This window comes from Mus musculus, chromosome 8 (assembly GCF_000001635.26).
Source record: "Mus musculus strain C57BL/6J chromosome 8, GRCm38.p6 C57BL/6J".
In the NCBI taxonomy this organism is placed as follows: domain Eukaryota; kingdom Metazoa; phylum Chordata; class Mammalia; order Rodentia; family Muridae; genus Mus; species Mus musculus.
In genome coordinates, this window is record NC_000074.6 from 120107754 (window position 1) to 120128453 (window position 20700).

The 20700-nt window shown below is 49.5% G+C and overlaps 1 protein-coding gene across 3 annotated transcripts in view; it reads left to right on the forward strand.

The window, feature by feature from the left end:
- The first annotated feature begins 6398 nt into the window (after positions 1-6398).
- Positions 6399-20700, forward strand: part of 6430548M08Rik (RIKEN cDNA 6430548M08 gene) — a 51156-nt gene continuing 36854 nt past the window's right edge. For all 3 annotated transcript variants that reach the window (NM_172286.4, NM_001163761.1, NM_001163762.1), the window contains exon 1: positions 6399-6564. The gene's annotated coding sequence lies outside the window, so the exon portion shown is untranslated. The remainder of the gene's footprint in view (positions 6565-20700) is intronic.

Below are 20700 nucleotides of genomic sequence, written 5' to 3' on the forward strand. Positions count from 1 at the left end.
GGTGTGACTCACGTTTGATGTGACTCCATTGTATGTATCCATGTCTCTGAAAATGGCGTGACTTTGTTCTTTATGACTGAACGCAATTCCACAGTGTGAACCCACATCATCCTTAGCCATCCTCGGTTCTTGCACACCCAGAGGGTCCAGGACAGCGTTGTTAACAGTGCCGCTGTAAACTTGTGTACGTGTGTCTGTGACAGGTTGACATTTGAGTAATGAGTGGTGAGGACTTCCACACAGGCAGACAAGCCCTCGTTGCCAGCAGTACATAAGGACTTCCTATTGTCTACATCCTCGCCAGCACTTCTTGTTTTCTTAACGACTGCCATTCTGGCTGGGATGAGATGAACTTCCACTCTCTGAGTTCCTCAGATGGATAGCAAGGTTGGACATTTTCTTCATGTGCTTATTGGCCTGCTTTTAAGAGTTTATTTATTTATTTATTTTTAAATATTCATTTATTATATGTAAGTACACTGAAGCTGTCTTCAGACACACCAGTCAGATCTCCTTACGGATGGTTGTGAGCCACCATGTGGTTGCTGGGACTTGAACTCAGGACCTTCAGAAGAGCAGTCGGGTGCTCTTAACCGCTGAGCCATCTCACCAGCCCCTTATTTATTTATTTATTTATTTATTTATTTATTTATTGGTTTTTTGGTTTGGTTTGGTTTGGTTTTGATTTTTTCAAGTCAGGGTTTTAGTGTAGCCCTGGCCAAACACTTGAGCAGGTCATCTCAGAAGAGTCATTCCCAGCACATTGCCCTGTACTAGCTTTCATGAGTCCACAGTGAAGCTTTGATCACATCGTTCCAGAAAGACCTCGATTAAAAACCACAGGGACTAGCCGGCCAGTGGTGGCGCATGCCTTTAATCCCAGCACTTGGGAGGCAAAGGCAGGTGGATTTCTGAGCTCAAGGCCAGTCTGGTCTACAGAGTGAGTTCCAGGACAGCCGGGGCTATATACAGAGAAACCCTGTCTCAAAACAAACAAACAAACAAACATAACCCACAAAAACACCACAGGGACAGCAGCAGTCAGAGCTTCTGCTCCCTGCTGGTGTGGACACGACACTGCCCCAAAGTGCCCCACACCTAACATAACCTGAAGTCCATGAAGTGCAGGGCAGATAAATAAACTTCTGTCTGTTGGGCAGCAGACATTGTAGGCAGTCATGAAAACGCAGAAATGCTCTAAAGTAACAAGAAGGTGACAGCATGAATCACCCGATGTGATGTTACGTAGAAGAAGCAAAGTGCCAAGAATGCACATGGCATTCCTGTCGAAAACGTGCAAAAATGGCCTTAGGAAAGCCAAGGCTGTTCTAGCTCCATTGAAAGGGAAGGTGCAGGAAATAGTTACTCTGCCTTGTGGCCTGGGTGCTGGGAGCAGAGTGTTTGATGAGAACCCATCTAGGCACTGGATTTTATAGCCCCTGTAAACAAATGCTGGGGAAACAGCCCTAAAGACAGCACTGTGGGGAAGCAGAGATGTGCTCTGGAAAGCTGCCTGGGTTGTTTGACATTTCCCACTGGGTTGTGGGGGTAAATTTGTCAACAGCCAGATTAGGAAGGCCTGATGACTGAAACTCCACACCCTACAGTGTTGAGCAATGCCCCGGAAGCCAAAACCCGAAGTGGGGCAATGTGTTCCTCAAATCTTTTGTTCTGGGCTCTTCACCTCACCCGTGGGCAGAGGCTTCTGGGAGCAGCCAGCATGGTGGCTTAGGTGCTGGGTGAGATGGGTCCTTGGTGGAATGGGTGCTTAGAAGGTTAGGTACTTAGGAGGGCAGGTGTTTGGTTGGACCATGCATGCTTGGGGCTAGAAATGGCTGCTTACTGAAAGCTGAGCCTGTTCTTGTCACTCTTTCTGTCATGCCCCACTCACTGACATGTCCCTTAAGAGTGGACTGCAGTGCTCTCCTGCCCAGCCACCTGTAGAATCCCTCCCCGCCTCCCCCCGAAACATTTCATTCCAATCCCAAAATTCTCTGCCTTTCAGCCCGTCATCTCTGGTCACTTCCATTCTTTCACTTTTTAGCCTCACAGAGGGTAGGGAGGTATGTTGGAACCTTAGCCAGCTCACTGTCCTAGATACCTGTTGTCTGCCCCTCTTCTGCAAGAGCACCCCTGTTTCCTGGAAATCACCTTTCTCTGGCACCAGTCAGCACCATGGGGCTGGCACACACCACTCTCTAGACTCATCCAGTCTGGTTGTCCTGGTGAGCTGGCTTCAGGGACAGGCTCTAAGGATGGCTCATTTCCACCAAATTATGGGATTTTGCTGGAAGAATCAAAAGAGAAAACCCCTTTGGTCCACTGGGCTGCCAAGGTGAGACAATATAAGCCTGGAGCTGCTTGAGGCCAGTGTGTGAGAAGAACCTAATCTGGGAGGGAAGTTGATCTAGGCAGTGTCTTAGTTAGGAATGGTTTCTATTGCTGGGATAAACACCATGACCAAAAGCAACTGCATTAGCAGCACATCACTGAAGCCAGCCAGCAGGAACCTGGAAACAGGGACTGAAACAGAAACCCTGGTGGAGTGCTGGTTACTGGAGTGCTGGTTACTGGAGTGCTGGTTACTGGAGTGCTGGTTACTGGCTTGCTCCTCCTGGCTCACTCAGCCTACTGTTCTGGAGTTCCCAGAAGCACCCGCCCAGGGGCGTCACCTCCCACAATAACCTGGGCCCTTGTGAGTTAATCCAAAACTGCCGCACAGGTCAATCTGGTGGGGATGTTTTTTCAACGGAGATTCCTACTTCCCAAATGACTAGCATGAGTCAGGTTGCCATAAAACTAGCCAGCACAGTCAAGGCAGGAAGAGATGGGTTTTAGTGGTATCTTTTGTGCAGTTAGAGCCTGCTGGGCTTTTAAATTATGGGACCCCACAGATGCCTCTTCAAAGGGTACCCCATAGAGTCAAGTGTTTGAATGCTTGGCCCACAGGGAGTGGGACTATTAGGAGGTGTGGCCTTGTTGGAGTAGGTGTGGCCTTGTTGGAGGAAGAGCATCTCTATGGGGGTGGATTTGAGGTTTCTGTGCTTAAGCTCTGCCCAGTATGGAATTCCAGTCTCCTCCTGGCTGCCTTCAGATCAAGATATAGACATCTTGGCAACTCCAGCACCAAGTCTGCTGCACACGGCCCTGCTTCCTACCACAACGATGATGGACTGAACCTCTGAAACTAAGTCAGTAAAATGCTGTTCTTTATAAGAGTTACCTTGGTCATTCTGTCTCTTCCCAGCAATAACTCCCTAAGCCCCGCTTATAGGGCACAAAAGACCCTAATAACCATCCTTTAAGGGAAAGAATCCTGGCAGACCCCACCTGTCAGTCAGAGTTCTCCAGGGGAGCAGAACAGAATATGGGCTACAGAGGAGGTGTATTAGATCGCCTTACGTGACAGGTGCTGGACAGCCTAACAGTGCCCATCTGTATGCTAGAGAGGCAGAGAACTTGGTGGCTGATTAGTCCTTGAGGTGACACTGAAGGCTGCTGGCCTGTAGTCCATGTTTGAAGGACGGAGAAGCTGGGTTCTGATGTCAGCAAAGGCTGGTGGCAGCAAGAGCACAGATGTGCTCACCAGCAAGGGGCAGAGGCTAAACCAACACCACTTCTCCCCCTGCATCTTATCCGCCCCCCCCCCCCCATAGAAGGTGCCACCAACCCTGGGAGGAGGGCTTTCCTCCTAAGTTAATCCTTTCTGGAAATAATACCCTTACACCAGATCAGAAGTTGGTCTCTTAGTTGATCCCCGATCCAAGCGAGCTGGCAGCCAAGGTTAGGCACCCTGCCTTTGTTTGGAGATGGCGTTCTCACCACAGCCCCTTATCTGCATATCCACAACAGGAAATAAAGTAAACTAGCCATCAAATAAAGCAAACAAGTTTTGACATTGTTGCAGGTTCTAGAGGGAGCCTCTTGTCTTCTCAATGGAAAGAATTCAGTCAAGAGACATGGACAGTTTAAGTAAAAATCTATTCAGCAAGTCAAAGCTATACTTCAGAGAAAGATTGGAGTGGGATGTCCAAGTGGGTCCACATTGTGGTTTTAAGGGAAGATCTTAGGATTATTTACTTTTTTTGTTTTTTTTTTGTTTTGTTTTGTTTTACAAGACAGGATTTCTCTGTGTAGCCGTGTATTTACTTATTTTTATTTGGTTTTGGTTTTTCTTTTCAAAGATTTATTTATTTATTTATTATATGAAAGTACACTGTAGCTGTCTTCAGACACTTTTCTTTTCAAAGATTTATTTATTTATTTATTTATTATATGAAAGTACACTGTAGCTGTCTTCAGACACTCCAGAAGAGGGTGCCGGATCTTGTTATAGGTGGTTGTGAGCCACCACGTGGTTGCTGGGATTTGAACTCAGGACCTTCGGAAGAGCAGTCAGTGCTCTTAACCACTGAGCCATCTCTCCAGCCCCCTGGTTTTGGTTTTTCAAGACAGGGTTTCCTTGTTTAGTATTGGCTGTCCTCAAACTTGACTCAAACTCACAGAGATCCACCTGCCCCTGCCTCCCAAGAGCAGAGATCAAAGGCGTGCACCACCTCTGCCGGGCCGATTTTATGATTATAAGGTATGATGTCTCTTTTCCATTCCCAAATCATGATTGGCCAAATCTCCCTTTTAGGATATACCCATGATCCTCTTGAAGAGCCCACAGAGAGGCACACCACCACAATATAAATGATAGCATGATAAAGTGGGGGTCTTCTGAAGATGCAGATCTTTGTTAATGCCCACATGTGGCAACTGGGAAAGCCCTATGGTACCTTAGTCTCTGACAAAATGGACAACCTATCTGCACATTCAAGGATGTTTACCTGCAGAGGAACATCTTGACCACCGGAGAACATAGCTACCAAGACACAGCCCAGCCTCCTCATTATCTAGCTCCTTGTGTCTCGTGTCTCAGCGCTTCATTTTCAGAGGGGCCACCGATATGATCTGAGTCATCCACCCTGAGTACTTCCTAGGTTGACACCAAGTTCACTTGTCTGTGGCTTGCAGAAGGTTCTTCCTCGTTTTTAAATGTCATGTCATCTGCCTCTGTCCAACTTCCTGAGGAGGTCAGAGGCCTATTAGAAGGCAGGGCAAATGCCACTAAATCTCATGAGGAGAAGTAGAGTTCCTCAATATGGAATGGGATCCCTTAGTGACTACATTTGTCTTCAGTGCTCCCCAACAGCTGTCTAGGTGAGGTCAGGGTTACAGAACTTGGTACCTAGTGCCATCTTCCTTCTCTGAAACAGGGGAGGGTTCCTTTAGCCCCGGCACTGTCCCCTCACATTCTACAACTTTTCTGAGCCTTATCTATAGTCTGTTGGACTCTGTTCAGAGCAGCTGTCCTTAGTGTCCACACAAGGATGAGGGCTAGCACCCACCCTTTCCCTCCAGAGCTGGCACCAAGTTCTCACACGCAGACGTCTAGGTGTGAGACCTTCTCCTGGGGTGGCCACGTGTCCCTAAACTTTCCAAGAACTTTAGCTCCCAGCCTTTCCTAAGGCTCTCTTAAACTTTCCCAAGAAGCCTTAGTTGGACAGATCTTCCCATCTGTTGTCAGCAAAGGGCAGGTGCTCGGTTACCACCATCTATATCATCTTCCTGATTGGCAGAACTCCAGCCCCCTGCCTAACCCTCAGGACTTCAGAAAAATCCCAGAAGTTCGGCCTTGGTTTTCTTTAGTTTTCCTTTTCCTCCCTGGTGCTGGGCATGGGAGTCAGGACCTTGACCACTCAGAGGCAGTGACCCGCCCCTGAGCTCCACCCCCCAGCCTCTTTGTTATTTCTTTATTGAAGAGATGTGGGAGAAGCTGAATGGCTGGACGTTGTGCTTACTCCTATTTATGAAAAGAGCCAAATCTACTGGCCTCTTAAAGACACGCCTTTCGGAAGACAAACGGGACTCAGCTGGCCACTCGCGCCTTCAAAGGCGTGTGGGTCCACGGGACCTACGCTGGGACTCTGCTACCCCAGGCCAGACCAGCCTCGAGGGTCACCTTCCTCTCCCAAACCACTTTTGCGCGCAAAAACGCCGCGACCTAGTCATCCTCTGCTGGAACTCTGTTCCTGAGCGAACCCGCGCGGCTGTCGGGAGGCGCAGGGACTAAGGGGCGCTCCCGCGCCTGCGTACAGGAGCTGAGCGAGGCCCGGCGCTCCCAGCAAAAGTGACAGCTCGCGAGTCACGTGGTGCTCTGGAGGCGTGGCTCCCGGCTTGCTCCAGAGAACTCGTACGTCACGCGGGGGAGGAGGGTGGGACTGGGCGTGGCGCCCCCTGTTGACTGACAACTCTCTCCGCGACACATCCAAAGGGCCCGACTGCTCGCGCGTCACGTGCACCTAAAGGGGCGGGGCGCTCCCGCTGACTGACAGCCCGCTCCGCCGCGCCTCAGAAGGACCCGGCACGGCTGGTCGCGCGGTGCATCCGCGGCAGCTGCAGACCCGACGGCGTCCTGCCCGCCCCCCTGCCCGGTCCCGCGGGCCGCCGCGGCGAGAGGGCCTCGGGCTGCGGTGCTGCGCTCGCGAGGGGCTGTGCGGCGTGGCTGCGCCGGGACCGGTGAGGAGGGGTCGCTGGCGGCGTGGGCGGGTCGGCTGGACGGCCGGTGCGGCGGGCAGGGCTGTCATTCTGCTGGTCTCAGTGGAGGGCCGCGAGCTGCTCAGAGGCCACGACCGCGCCGGAGCGGGCTGGGAAGGCTCGGACCCCGAGGCCGCTTCTAGGATTTGGGAAGACTCGGACCCAGTCATGCACGGGTCTGCGCTCGCCCGGAGTTGCAGGGTTGATGAGACGTGGGAAGGTGACAAGGGGAGGAGGAAGCAGGCTCGGCGGTCCAGTCCAGTGCCGCACACGGGTGCGACCTACGGAGTGAGCGGGAGCGCGGCTCTGCCGGCGCAGGTGCGCTGGCACGGGCTGGGCCCCCGACGTGGAGCTGTCCCGGTGGTGAGTCAGAGGTAGAGGTGAGCTGGCAGCTGGCAGGCCGGGCTACCCTCGCCCCAGCTGGGATCCAGCCTGTAACCCGATGCTGAGGTTCTGATTCATTCCCTTCGATCTGCCTCCCTCCCAAATCCTGAAAGCAGGACAGCGACACAGCATGAACCCCAAGACAGGGCAAAGAGGCTCGGGCATTAGTGAGCCGCATCCCTTCCCTCTTTTCCACACTGTGGTCAGAAGTAGGGATGTTTAGGCCTTTGAGGACCAAGATGGCAGATAAGCTGTTTTGACGGGCTCCGTGGAAAAAGTTGACACCTGGGATTTTCTTTTCCCCTCAAACACTGGTGATTTCTGGTTGGTGATGATGAGCTAGCTCAGTCTCTGTTGCAATCCAGAAGTTTCTTGGGATGGTTGTCTTTTGGATGGTCTGTGTCAGCTCATGTGGAGTGGACTCCTATCTCTTGAGAATGTCACAAGTATACGCGCATCACAAATCTTAAAGAAATTGAAGTGAGTTATCTCCGCAGATGCTAAATGCATTCTATCTTCATGGCAATGTTTGTTTCTTCCAAGGTAAGTGGTTTTAGAATAACCCCAAATGGCGCTGAGGGAGCTTCTCTGAGGACAGCCTCCCAACCCCCTGCGCCCCTAGAGAGCTATTGAGTGGGCAAGTCATGTGAATACCCCGGCTTTCTTTCCTTTTCTCCCTTCTTCGTCTTCCTTTCACAAGCGGAAAGTCATCGAGTTAAAAGGAAACGTCAAGGGGCTGAAGAGACGGTTCAGCCAGCCCTTGAGAGCATATTCTGATCTTTGAGAGCTCCAGAGTTCAGTTCCCAGCACCCACCTCAGGGGGCTCCCAGCCACCTGTAACCCTAGCCTCACAGAATCTGATGCTCTTTTCTCGCCTCCTCAAGCCCCTAGTCACACGCATACAAAAAAGTTAAACAATAAAAACAACTAAAAAATGAAATTTCAAAAGCCAGATGCAATGGTATAGACTTGTACTTACTATTAGTACTCCAGAAGCGGAGAAAAGAGTGTCATGGGTTCAAGGTCACCCTGGGCGGTATAACAAGACCACGTCTAAAGAGAGGAATGGAAAGCTGAATGACACCCCACTTCAGGATGACAATAGGAGAATGACTTCTCCTGTCACTCGGTTCTCTTGCTTTGGTAGCTTCCAGAGTACTTTCAACAGGATCTCCTTGTTCATCTCCACCATTAATTTGGGAGTGGCAAGTATCATTCCTCCTGTGACACAGATGAAGAAACCAAGCCTCGCTTGTCCAGGGCCACTTAACTGTTGGAGGCAAAGAAAGCTCCACAATACCTTTGTTGCTAAAAGTGCTGGGTATAGTAGCTCATCACCCAAGAGGACGTGAGATGGGCATGAGCAGCTACGCTTCCTGTTGGGCTGGAGGGCTGAGTGGAGTCTCCTTCTCTGCTCTCCTTGCCTCACTGACAGTCAGCAGGGCTGGCCAACCAGCATCACTATACTGTTACCTCTCCCTATACCCTCTGTGGCAACGCAGATTTGTTTCTAGGCTTTGAGAAAGCCAGTAGGAAGTGCATTGCAGAGTATCTTTGCTCAAGTGCTTAGTTTCCAAACAGGTCAGGTGTCCTCAACTGTGAAGCAAGACAGCATGGCCGGTCCAGGGAGACCTGCCCCAATGATTTTCTTTTCCATCTCCCGACCAGAGAGAAGCACGGTGAAATCCATGGAGCTGCTGCTGGCTCTGCTGCGTTCACCTAGATTTGGGATGTGGCATTGTTTGAGGTTTTGTGGCATTTTTTTTTCTATTTTTAGCATACACAGCTGCTCTTGTTAGGGAAGAACAAGCTTTTTATCCCATTCTCTAAATCTGGGCAGCACCACAGAACTGCAGGGGGTTACTTTATGGCTGTCTCTGCAGGTCAGTGGTTCAGGCCAGACCAAAAGCTAAAACAGTCGTGGGTACATGTATCAAAGCCAAGGTCCGACCTGAAAGGTTTCCTTTACTCCGTGCCTCCAGGGACTTTGTTCTTTTCTGGATAGCACATTTAATGAAGGTCACAGGAAGCCATCCAGAGAACTCATTGTAAGTTGCTACAGAGGTGCAGGTAAGCCAGGAACATCTTGATGGCCAGAATTACAGAACATGCAGGGCTGTTACTGGTAAGATCCCAAGGAGCAAAGGACAAACTGTGCGGTTAGAAAGGCTTGTTTGGAGAATGCCATGGTCTCTCATGATGAAGTTCAGACGTCTTCTCTTAGGCTGCCAGGTGCTGACACGGGTGCTGACTGGTCTCGCCTGAATCTCCAGTGTCAGCAGCTACCCCTGTCACTCCCAGAAGTCTCTTAAGCAAGCCTAGTTTGCTGTGCCACAGGGCCTGTGCACTGGTTGTTCCTCCTTCCAGATTTCCTTGTAGGCACCTCCCTGTCATTCAGGTAACCACTCCTATGTCACATGTTAAGTGAGCCCGTCCCTAAGAGTCAAAACAACCTTCCTGTTTCCTCTGGTCCCCAGCCCACTCTCTTCAGCACATGGCAGTATTCTTTATCTGTATTAGAAATAACCTTGTTCCTTTGAGAATATTTTTATTATCTGCCCACTGTTCGCTGCTGTATCAACACGTTGGGAACAGTGGTTGTCTTGTAGAAGTGCTCAGTGCATACTTACTGTAGGACCGTTTATGTCAGAGCCTGGCAGGATGGGAGGAGGCACTACTGAGGTGGACACTGAATCGGCTTCTCTTATGGGAGATAGCAGCTTAGCAGCTGACCAGTGGGCAGAAGAGTTCAGGCATGGTGGATGGGAAGAGAAGCCAAGTGATGGGTTGTGTCAGTCTCCTGGAGGAGCTAGCTATAATAAAGCTCAATAAACCACGTATCTCAATACAATATAAATGTATTCTCTCAGAGGCTCACATACCAGAAGCCCAAAGTTGAGGCAGGAATAGGGCAGTTTCCTTTTCCTTGGTTCAGACTCCATGTGTCTTTCAGCTGCTGCTGGTTGCTGGTGAGCCCAGGCATCCTTCCCTTATAGCAGACTCACTCTAGCCTCTGCCTCTGTGGTCTCATCTTGTCTCTGGGTCTTCTCTTATAAGGGCACCTGTTAGGCTGCATTTGGGGTCCATTTTATCCTATCGCGGTCTCAATCAGTCACATCTATAACTGTCCTTTTCCAGATAAATTCACACTCACATATCTGGGGATAAACTTCAAATGACATTTGAGGGTGGGCATGATTCAACTTAATGTCTTCCAGCTACAAGATCTAGTGATCTCTAAGTTGGATGCAGTGGTGCTCACCTAGCACTCGGGAGGCTGAGGCAGGAGGATTGCAGCAAGTTTGAGGCCAGTTTCATAGAAGTTGGAAGTCAGGCATGGCTATAGAGTAAGGCCCTGTTTCAAAACACTAACAAGCAAATAAACAAAAACCAAAACAAGCCAACAAACAAAGCCAACAACATATAGTGACATTTTAACAGGACAGATTGGTGGAAGGTGCTTGGCAGTGCTTAGGATTGGTGACAGTGATTTAGATGTTTTCCTGGAAAGCGTCCATGATCCTCCCATCTTCAGGGGAAGGATACGCTGTGTGCTACACCGAAGGTCCTGGGACAGGGTTTCCTGCTTCGGCTTTTTGCTGGATTATGTCCAATGGAGTAGAAATAGCTTGTCAGCGTCTAGCAGGTAAAGCTATTCCATCCCTATTCCGCTCACTGTGGACTTCACACCTCCGCGTGGAGGAGGTGCTGACACCGGGGAAGCTGTGCCCTTCCTCTATCATTCCCAAAGACAGCCACTGAGCCTGTAGGGACATGCAGTCTCTGACCTTGACCCTTGACTAAGTGTGAACTCTTCAGGAGCTCCTGCCAGGATGGGTTGTGGTTTCGTGGTGAAGGAACCTTGCCCTTCTCTCACTGGCTCTCTAAATCCTCATCTTGTTTTGCTTAGTTTGTTTTGAGATGGGATCTTGCTGTGTAGCCCAGGCTAGCCTATTGCTCACAATCCCCCCTCAGCCTTCTAACTGCTGGGATCACAATGTCCAGGTTGCTGGAGTTTTGTTGGTTGGTTGGTTGGTTGGCTGGTTGGTTGGTTGGTTGGTTGTTTTTGGTTTTGATTAGGTAACCCATGTGGCTGGTATCAAATTCAAAGGCATACCAAGATGACAGTGAAAAGCTGCTTCGATCATTCTGCTGCCTTCCCCACCTCCACGGGCACCATTACTGTCAGCATCTTGGGGCTCCTTCCAGAGACCTGATGCTCTTTTTAGGTTTGCGTTCCCAGTCACCACAGGGCTGTTGTTGTCTCTCCTTCCAGCCTTCTTTCCTCCTGCCGCTTCTGTGCCCAGTGGACTGGCTTGTTCCCATGTATTCAGAGATGATGACACCATCCCTGCCAGGAGTTCTATATTGGGAAGGAAAGTGCTAGAAGAGATGATTTGGTGGTGCCACATTTGAGACAAAAGTGAGGAAGTGCTTCTCTGGGAGGGGTTTTCAGTGTCCTGTTTCTTCAACCTCATTAGCTAGGTTAGTGCTGACAGGGGTGAGGAACGGGACCCAGGGAGCAGGGTCAGCTGATTTTATGTTCCAAGGGTGTGAAATTATCCAGAGCCTTATTCTAGCTGGCGATTATTATAGGGTACATCTGCCGTGACAAGCATCGTGGTCAGCTTTATGGGGTTGTCATGTCAATCCCCACAAAAGCAGTCTGAGTAGTCTCTGGTAATATCCCAATTTACAGTCGAGACTCTAGGTATAGAAGAGCCAAAAAACTTGCAAATCCAGGTTCCCTGGCTCTGAATCTGGCTCTTCGGCTAGTCTAATCTGCTGCTGCCCTGGGCTGAGCCACCAGTGAGGCCCCTGTTAGTGTGCTTCTGACAGTGCTGGAGACTACACTGGTCCTCTGCTCTCTGTGCCTGGGCCTTCCTGGAGCCCTGCCAGCCCTGGGGTTTAGTCTCTAGGCCTTATAGACCCCTCCCCATCAAGATCACTGTCTCCGGGGCTGTGTGCCTGCTCAGGTGAGCCTTCACCCACCCCTCACACTCGTTTGCCTACCCTAAACACTTCCTAGCACTTTGGGGATGCAGAAGTACTGAGGGCAGAAGGCTGAAGTCTGCTTGAAAGCCCTGGCCTCTGAGAGCCTGGCTGCCATCTTACTGCCCAGTTCCTTCTGTGAAGGTGCTTAGCTCTCGGCTTCAGACCTGAGAGTTCACTCACTCCTCAAGAGGCTTCTGCCTTCCCTCACCCCCTTTTAGCATGGGCTTTAAATAGCCTCCTCCCTCCCCTCTTTCTTCTCTGTTTCCTCCTTTCTTTAGGAGCTTGTCGAAGTACATTTTACACATTATAGAATCTACCCATTTCACGATTCAGTTATTTTTAGTAACGCTACTGAGTGGTAAGACCATCGTCATAGTCTAATTTTAGACCATTTCCATCGCCCCCAAAAAAGCAAGTCACTAGTGATAGCAGTTACTCTTTGTCCTGTCCCTCACCCAGGAGCCACTGTTTTATGTCCTCGTCATGGTTTTGCCTATTCTGGGCACTGAGCAAAAGGTGGTCCTTTGTGACAAGTGTTGTTTCTAGTTAAACCCTCTTGGAGCATGGTGAAGCATGGACCAGTCTTTCCTCCCATTCAGCCATTCTTTTGTCCTGAGAAAGTGTGGTGCCTTCTGTCCCTCTGTCTTCCAGCACCATCTGCTGTCTTACAGATCTGCCTCCGCTGTGGGAGAGCAGGTGAGTGAGGGCGCCCTTAATGTTCTCACTGACTCAGCTGTAGACTTTAATTTGGGGGTGGGGATTCCATCTATGGATCTCTGACTGGTTTGAACCCATGATCCTCCTGCCTCAGCTTCTCCAGTGCTGGGATCACAGGCAGGTGGCACTAGCCTGGCTCAGACCTTGTTTGAATTGCATAAACTTGCCCATGAAATCTTCTTCCTGTCCCAGGGTCCTAGTTAGGCTTTCTGTTGCATTTCTGTCATAGTCTCCTATGCTGGAGCCCCTCTCTGGTCTGTACACACACACACACACACACACACACACACACACACAGAGAGAGAGAGAGAGAGAGAGAGAGAGACAGAGACAGAGACAAAGACAAAGAGACAGAGACACAGAGAGACACAGACTTACACACACACACACACACACACACACACCCCACACACAGAGACAGAGAGAGACAGAGACAAAAAGACAAAGAGACAGAGACAGAGACACAGACATACACATACATACACACACACACACACACAAGGGAGAGAGAGAGAGAGAGAGAGAGAGAGAGAGTTGGGTGTGCAAAATCCATTACAGGGCAGGGGTTGTTTTGCTCTCAGTTACTGCCCCCGTCCAGGCTATTGTGCTGTGTGCCGAACATAGGCAGGGGCTCCTACCCAGCCAGGTGTGCTAGAGATATTTCCCTGGCCTTTGCATTTCAGGCATTATTCACAGCAGATGAGTCACAGCTGCAAAATGGCCACTGAGCTCGGGGGGGACTGGAGCACAGGAAAGAGCAGATCTAGTGCAGATGGAAAATACCAAAGTAGTGAAGCACAGTGGCTGATTTGATCCAACGTGCTTGAGTTGGGAGGGGTGAGCAAAAACTGGGGTGCAAAGCTGGGGTTCCTGAGCAAGGGATGAAGGCTCTGAAAGAACAAGAACCCGTTCTGATTAACTATAAATATTAAGGATGAAGACTTAAATGTAATCCAAATAGCACCAAATCTGAGGTGTCCTCCCCTGGGATTTTAGTTTGGGGTGATCCAAAGGAGATGGGAAGACAGCTAATAACCAATCAAGCTCAGTGCTGCTTCTACTCTGGGGTCCAGAGCATGCTTATAGCTAGGCATGGTGGTGCATGCCTGTAACCCTGGCACTCCCAGGGCTCAGGGCTGCAGGACTAGGGCTAGTGCCTCTTCCTGGTAGTCCTAAATTTGTTCTGCTAACATGCAGCCTGCTCCATGAGCCTGGGTCATTAGCCTAGCTTCCAGGACTAGCTTAAAGCCCTCTCAGCCCCAGTTCCTGCTCCAGGCTTTTGCCTCACTGTTGGCTACACAGGCCAATCCTCTGCCTTCTCATGCTGGGGTCTCCCTGCCCAGCCAGTCCTTCTCACTCAGTACAATTCAGCAGAAATTCAAGGTAAGCCACATGGGTAAATTGTTCTAGAAGCCACAGTAAGCATCCAAAGATAATAGAAATAGTGAAATGAATTTAAGATTTCTATGTAGTCAGTATTCTATGTAACCAACATTTCCACATGATATAGTTTTTTAAAGGGCTATTTATTTTTATGTGTATGGGTGCTTGCCTGTATGTATGTATGTGCACCACATGTTGGTCTGGTGCCCACAGAGGCCAAAAAGAGGATATCAGATCCCTTCAAGACTGGAATTACAGGCTGATGTGAACCACCATATATTCAGATGCTAGGAATCAAACCTTGGTCCTCTGGAAGTGTAGCCAGTGCTCTTAATGGCTAAGCCGTCTCTCCAGTCCTAGAATATAGTCTTCTGGGGGGTTTGTTGTTTATTTTTTGTTTTTGTTCTTTTGAGCTAAGATCTTATTATGTAGTCCAAGTTGGGCTAGAACTCATTATCCTCTTCCTTCAGCCTCTGGAGTACTGAGATTCCAGGTGACTCCACCACAACCACCTTATGATAATAATTACTGAGAGACTTTAAACTCGGTTTCTTTTTTTTTCTTGTATGAAGTTAGAAATCTGATGGCCAGGACATCTCAGCTTGGACAACCACATGTGGATTGCCACTGTGAGGTTCAGATCTGATCTGTTTACATCCATATCTCATTCGAAGCACTAACAATGGTGCCATGATTTCTGCTTATTCTTTGGGGCCTCTGACTGAGGCAGCAGCTCCCTGTCTGTCTTGTCCCTTTCAGACAAAGCATGTCCCACTGTAATGCAGAGTGAATTCTGCTCGGTAACCCAGTGGGCATGTGGCCAAGCACATAAAGAATCCACTAAGCATGTCGAGGCAGCTCAGTAGTCAGTGCCTATTGGTGACTTTTCTAACAGGGCTGCTTAATGTCCAGGCTTCCTTGCCACCAAAAAAATAATACCCACTTTACCCAACAGTTGTATCAAGGACCATCCTGATTATTCTACTGATGGGGTTTTGGGGAACAGCAAAACAAGGGAAGAATTCAACGTGAAACAACTCAAAGGGTCGGGGTTCTTTGGAGTTTCTGTTGCTTAGGTCTAATGTAGATGAGGCATGTGTAGTGTCACAGTGGCTCTAAGCACCCGACACTAGACAGGGAAGCTCTTGCTCTACAGATCTATAGTGAGAAACCTGGCTGTGATCAAAGGAGAGTGATAGACAGCCTAAAGATCCAATGTGCAGTGGAGAGATGCCCTGCTCTGTTGTAATCCATGGTGCCTGGTCTGTCACCTCTGGTGACATTGGGAAAGTCCTTATCTAGGAGCTTGGCAACTCCATACAGACCCACACTCTCACTCCCTCTTGTCCCAGGTTGGAGGCTCCCAACCTAATGTTTCTTCCTCTCAGAGGACTGAGCAATGGGAGCAGTCTCCACTGAGAGCAGTTGATCTGAGAGAAGGGAAGACACCTGTACAGTGAACTAGAGCTCTGCTGTAGGCAGCAGAGGGGCTGCGTCTGTGCACACAGAGTGGTCCTCGCACTGGTTAGGTGTCCTGAGTGCTGGGTTGGAGGGAGCCTTCTTCCCCATTCACTAGCCAGTGTCACACGCGGACTCTTCGCCTCCATGATTCTGAAGAACGTGTTTATGTTCCAAAGTAAGAGAAGGCTGGGGACCGAGCGGGTTTACCTCCTGTTGTATGTGACTGCCTGTAAGGGAGTTCCAAGCTGATTTTATTATGGTTAAAACAGTTGTCAGTTATATACACGCTGACATGTACAGTTTGGGGAAATACTTGCAAATGTAAGCTGAAGCTTTGCTAGGCTTCCAGTGTTCTTTATCCCTCCCAGTTTTCCAGCTAAGTCTGAGTAAGTCTGCATTAGCGATATAGGGAACATCAGTCCACTCGATCTTCTTGCCACTTTATGCTATCTGCTTTTGTTGTCTTAAATATCTTCTTGTGTCTGGCATGCTTGGGCTTCTACCAGATTTGACTCTGAACTAACTAACTAACTCTCTCTCTCTCTCTCTCTCTCTCTCCCTCTCTCTCTCCCTCCCTCCCTCCCTCCCTCCCTCCCTCCCTCTCTTCTCTGAGGTCAGAGGACAGCCTTAGGTGTCAATCTTCACCTTCCACTCTGTTGAGATGGTTTGTTGTTAGGCAGTGTACATGCCAGGTTAGCTGGCCCATGAGCTCCCAGGGAGTCTTCCCTCTCCACCTCCCATCTTGCCGTAGAAACACTGAGATTTTCTGAGTGTAAACACTGAGATTTTAATTGCATACCACTTCTCATGGCTTTTCATAGGTTCTGAGGTCCTCCTGCTTTGAACTGAGTCTCTCTGCTTGTAAGGCAAATGCTTTAGCCACTAAGCCATCTTCCCCAGCACTAGGGAAACAAGGCTCTTAAGATTCCCCAGGCAAAATCAAGCTCCACTTCTGTGTTGCCATTAGCATCTGCATCTAGAATTGTGGCATTTGTCAGGAGCTAAGATACTTCTGGAATGTCTCTGAGTCCATTTCCCATTTACCTTCGCATCCCTGGGGCCAGCAAGGACCTAATCAATTGTTGTCAAACAAATGACCTGATCTCTTCGGAGTAACACCCAGGATCCTCCCACTTATGGAAAGGAAGGGAAGTGACATCAAGGCAGCAGCCGTAGAACAGGCCTGCTCTGTATCAACCAGAGTCGACTGCCAGTCCAGAGCAGGAACTGTCTTTCCTGTTAGTGTTTCTCAGACTGTGGCCACCAGCCCATCCGAGTGCTGTGGCTGATGGACGGGTCCTTGTTTGTGTTCATCAGCTTTCACTAAGGAAGCTCAATACCAAAAGTAGCTGGATTAAAGAGGACACAGGTTTAAGTGAGAGGACCATACCATGGCAAAGCCTATGAAAAGGGAACGGTCTCATTTTTAGCCTTTAGGATAGGATGAACAGAGTCCTGATGACCTGAGTACCTCTCGTTATGTCTGCCTCTGGATCATTCCCAACCCCTTCCATATTGTCAGCCTGTGGACCAAGCTTGTAACAAGATGGATGTATGCCTTGGAGGAATACAAAGTCTATCTAGCTGTAGTGACATCCACAATCCAGCATAGCAAGGCTGTGGACGCAGCCGCTGCCGGCTCTATTTGGACTTCTGCAGTAGCTCTTTGGCCCCAGGCAGCTGTGTAGCTTTCTAAGCCTTAAGGACTCTACACTCACAGACTGACATAGCAGTGGACCTGGCCAGTGTGGCTTAGTGCCTGGAGCATTGTGAGAGCACAGTGTTAGTTGCCATGACGTTTAATAACCAAGAATCCCTTTATAACTGAGAAGCCCTTGCCCCTGCTAGAAAAGCCCAGCTGGGCTGCCCTGACAGGACTGCAAGCAGCACTGGTTGCAGCTGGCTTTGACTCTTGGGAAACTGGTGATCGGTTTACGCAGCATGCAGAGGAGTGCCCACATCACACAGTCCTGGAAAGGATGCATGAGGGTTTCCTTCAACCCACTCTTCCATTCAAATGCAGATTCAAAAACGTAAAGAACTATGACTGTTTAGGGTTTCTACACTGAGTGACATAAAATCTTTGAAATGTTTAATAAGGGAAATTTAAAGTGCTGGTACACAGCTGTAGTTTCAGCAACTGAAGAGGCTGAGATATCAGGAACACTAAAATGCTTGAGTTCAAGACATGTAGTGAGACCTCTCCCTCCAAAAATCCATAATTCAATAGTATCTCAGATACCAAGTACTGGTGTGCTCTCTGTCTCCATTTGTGTGTGTGTGTTTCTAACTCTCTCTCTCTCTCTCTCTCTCTCTCTCTCTCTCTCTCTGTGTGTGTGTGTGTGTGTGTGTGTGTGTGTGTGTGTGTGTGTGTGTCATTTCTGAGTCTCAGAATTAACATCTCCATTCATGTCTTATATTGTGTCTTTCCCTCTGTGTCGTGTGACTCTGGTGTCGTCCCCCCCAACCCAACCTCTCGTGTGTGTGTGTGTGTGTGTGTGTGTGTGTGTGTGTGTCTTTTCTAGCTCCTGGTATGACTGAGCAGTCTAGTCTGATCAGCAGCCTCCTCTCCTCCACACCGTGTTTCAGGGATTCTAACCCACAAAGTTTATTTAATCTCTTGTGTCAAGCTGTCTGAAGGATCTTGTATGGCATTTTAGGAAGCTGTAAAAGCAAAGTCTGCCCTCCACCCCCAGAATCGGTACAGGACACCAAATTCTTAGCAAGGAGATTTATTACTCCAGAGGGGCAGGAGGCTGGGCTGCAAAGGCAGCAGCAGAAGCAACAAACACAAGCAAACAAGAAAGCAAGAGCAAAACAAACAAACAAAACAAACAAACAAACACCACTCCTGGGGTGGAGGTTTTAAGAGGAAAGGGCAGGCCATGCTGGGGTGAGTTGGTAAATCCTGATTTGGACATATCTGCCGAATCATGAATTTTGATTGTTGGACCTTGGTGTCAGGAATGACTCAGTGACAAAATAATCAAATAGACCTTGAAGGCTGGCTTTAGGGATGTAACGGTTTTTAGCAAGGGTGAAAGGGCAAAACCTGTCCATAATGTCTTCTATGCTCGGATCTGCTAGAGTCCCTGCAAGCTGTCTAAATTCAGTATACTCCAGCAAGAGGCATCAAACTGGGGTGAATCACTCCAGGAAAAGCTTATAGAAAATGAGACCGTTGGGGCAGGAAGGCCAGGCGTGGTCTGTCAGACTCAGGCCTTGCTGAACCCTGCCTGCTGTCACTACTCAGGACCCAGCCCCAGTGTGGAGCAGGTAGTGTCAGTGCATCTCCTCCTCTGCCACATAGATGCCTCCCCCAAAAGATTAGGGTGTGGCTCTGGCTACTTGCCTGGCCGTTCTTGCTCTTTTCTTTGAGTTGCTCTGCCCGACTCCTGTGGAGGTATTTGATCAAGTGGAATGCGGCAGGCAGGCACAAACATTCTCTAACTGTCTCCTTCGTGGAGAGGCAGAGGCCAGTTTTGTGTTGCTTATCGCTATCTGTGGCTCTGACTCTTGGGCAATCAGTGGTGAAGGCTCTGGGTCAGTGGTGTTGGTACAGGGAAGGAAGGGGATGGGGGGACGCCTGGCACAATGCAGGAAATCACGGTGACCTTCTGTGTCAACCAGGAAGGGCCATGATATTCAGGGAGCTGACTGGGAGTGGGGCTCCTCCCGGGAGCCTGCAGCATGCATTGTTGCTCCCGGTGAAGACTGAAGCTCCTATTGTCCCAGCGGCTCTAGAAGCATCCGTTCTCCCACCCTGAGAGAGTAGCACTCAACCTTGGGGCAGTTCATCCTGTCACACATCCTGTCAACAGTCCGTGGTGCTGGGACTCATCTAGTTTTCTGTGACACAGGAGTCCTGGGGGCTCCTGGCACAGCTTACTGCCCCTGGGTCCTACTCTTGGTGAGGACTTTCTGTGCTGCCCTGGACTCGTGGCTGTGCCACTGATGTTGAAGGAGAAGACAGCCAGTGTGGGTGTACCCTGCAGAGTGTCCAACAGGATTGTCGCAGTGGCAGCGTGCAGTGTGGGATCTCAGAATCCAGTTATCGTCCTGGCAGTAATGCATCTAGCCTGTCAAGCGAGAGGGCTGTATTCCTTGTTAGCCCTGGGTCGTTGGCACTTCCTGAAGAAGCCTGGTGGGACTCGTCCTTGTGTCCCTGTGAGTTCTGCCCCTCATCCTCTCACTCGGTGTCTTTCTTACTATGCAGTGCTACCTTTCCCATGCGGCCACCTTCTCGGAAGTTGCCTGCCCTGTCCTGTTCAAACCTAGTGTGCTTTTGAGCAAGGATGCTTCCCCCACACCCCCAATGGCAGAGGATGAGAAGCCCCAGCTCTCCTCCCTCCCTCCTAATCCAACCTGCATCCCCGGGCAGGCAGGGAACTTATAGCCGACCTTCCTGGTTTCCAGCCCCTCCCCAGCTTCCAGACCTTCACTGAGCTTCACTGCTGGCATGGAAAAGCGAGACTGTAGGCGGCAACATCTTTCTTCTTTGTGGGGCTGCTGATGACAGAGCCTGAGGTGACACAGAATCTCAAAGGACCAGGTTCGGGACTGCCTGTCAGGGAGAGCTGTACCTGAGGTAGCTCAGGACAGGGGAAACCTGGGGAAAGTTGGGTCTGAGTACCAAATCCAGGGCCCATGTGGGTGGGCATGTGGTGGGTGCAGCTAGCTGCTGTGTCTGGAATCTCTAGAGCCCCCTCTTTCTCTTTTCTCATTTTTTTCTTCTAAATTTATTTTGTGATGCCAGGTAAGTGCTCTACCTCTGCTCCAGACTCCAGCCATTTTCCTAAGAAAGGGCAACCGTTGAACCTGGGCTGTGTCTCAGGCACTCAGCTGCTTTTGCTGATTCTCTTCCTTATAATTATCATCCAGTAAAGTAGACGTGTTTTAGAGTAATATTTTAAAACACATAGACTCATGCAGTTACTACCAAATTCAACTAGGAAGCCATTTCTATTATCTTAAACTCCCATTGGCAATGCCCCTCTCCATCTCTGCCCAGTAATGGCACCCCTCTCTCTGCCTTTTTTTTTTTTTTTTTAAAGATTTATTTATTTATTATATGTAAGTACACTGTAGCTGTCCTCAGACGCACCAGAAGAGGGCATCAGATCTCATTACGGGTGGTTGTGAGCCACCATGTGGTTGCTGGGATTTGAACTCCAGACC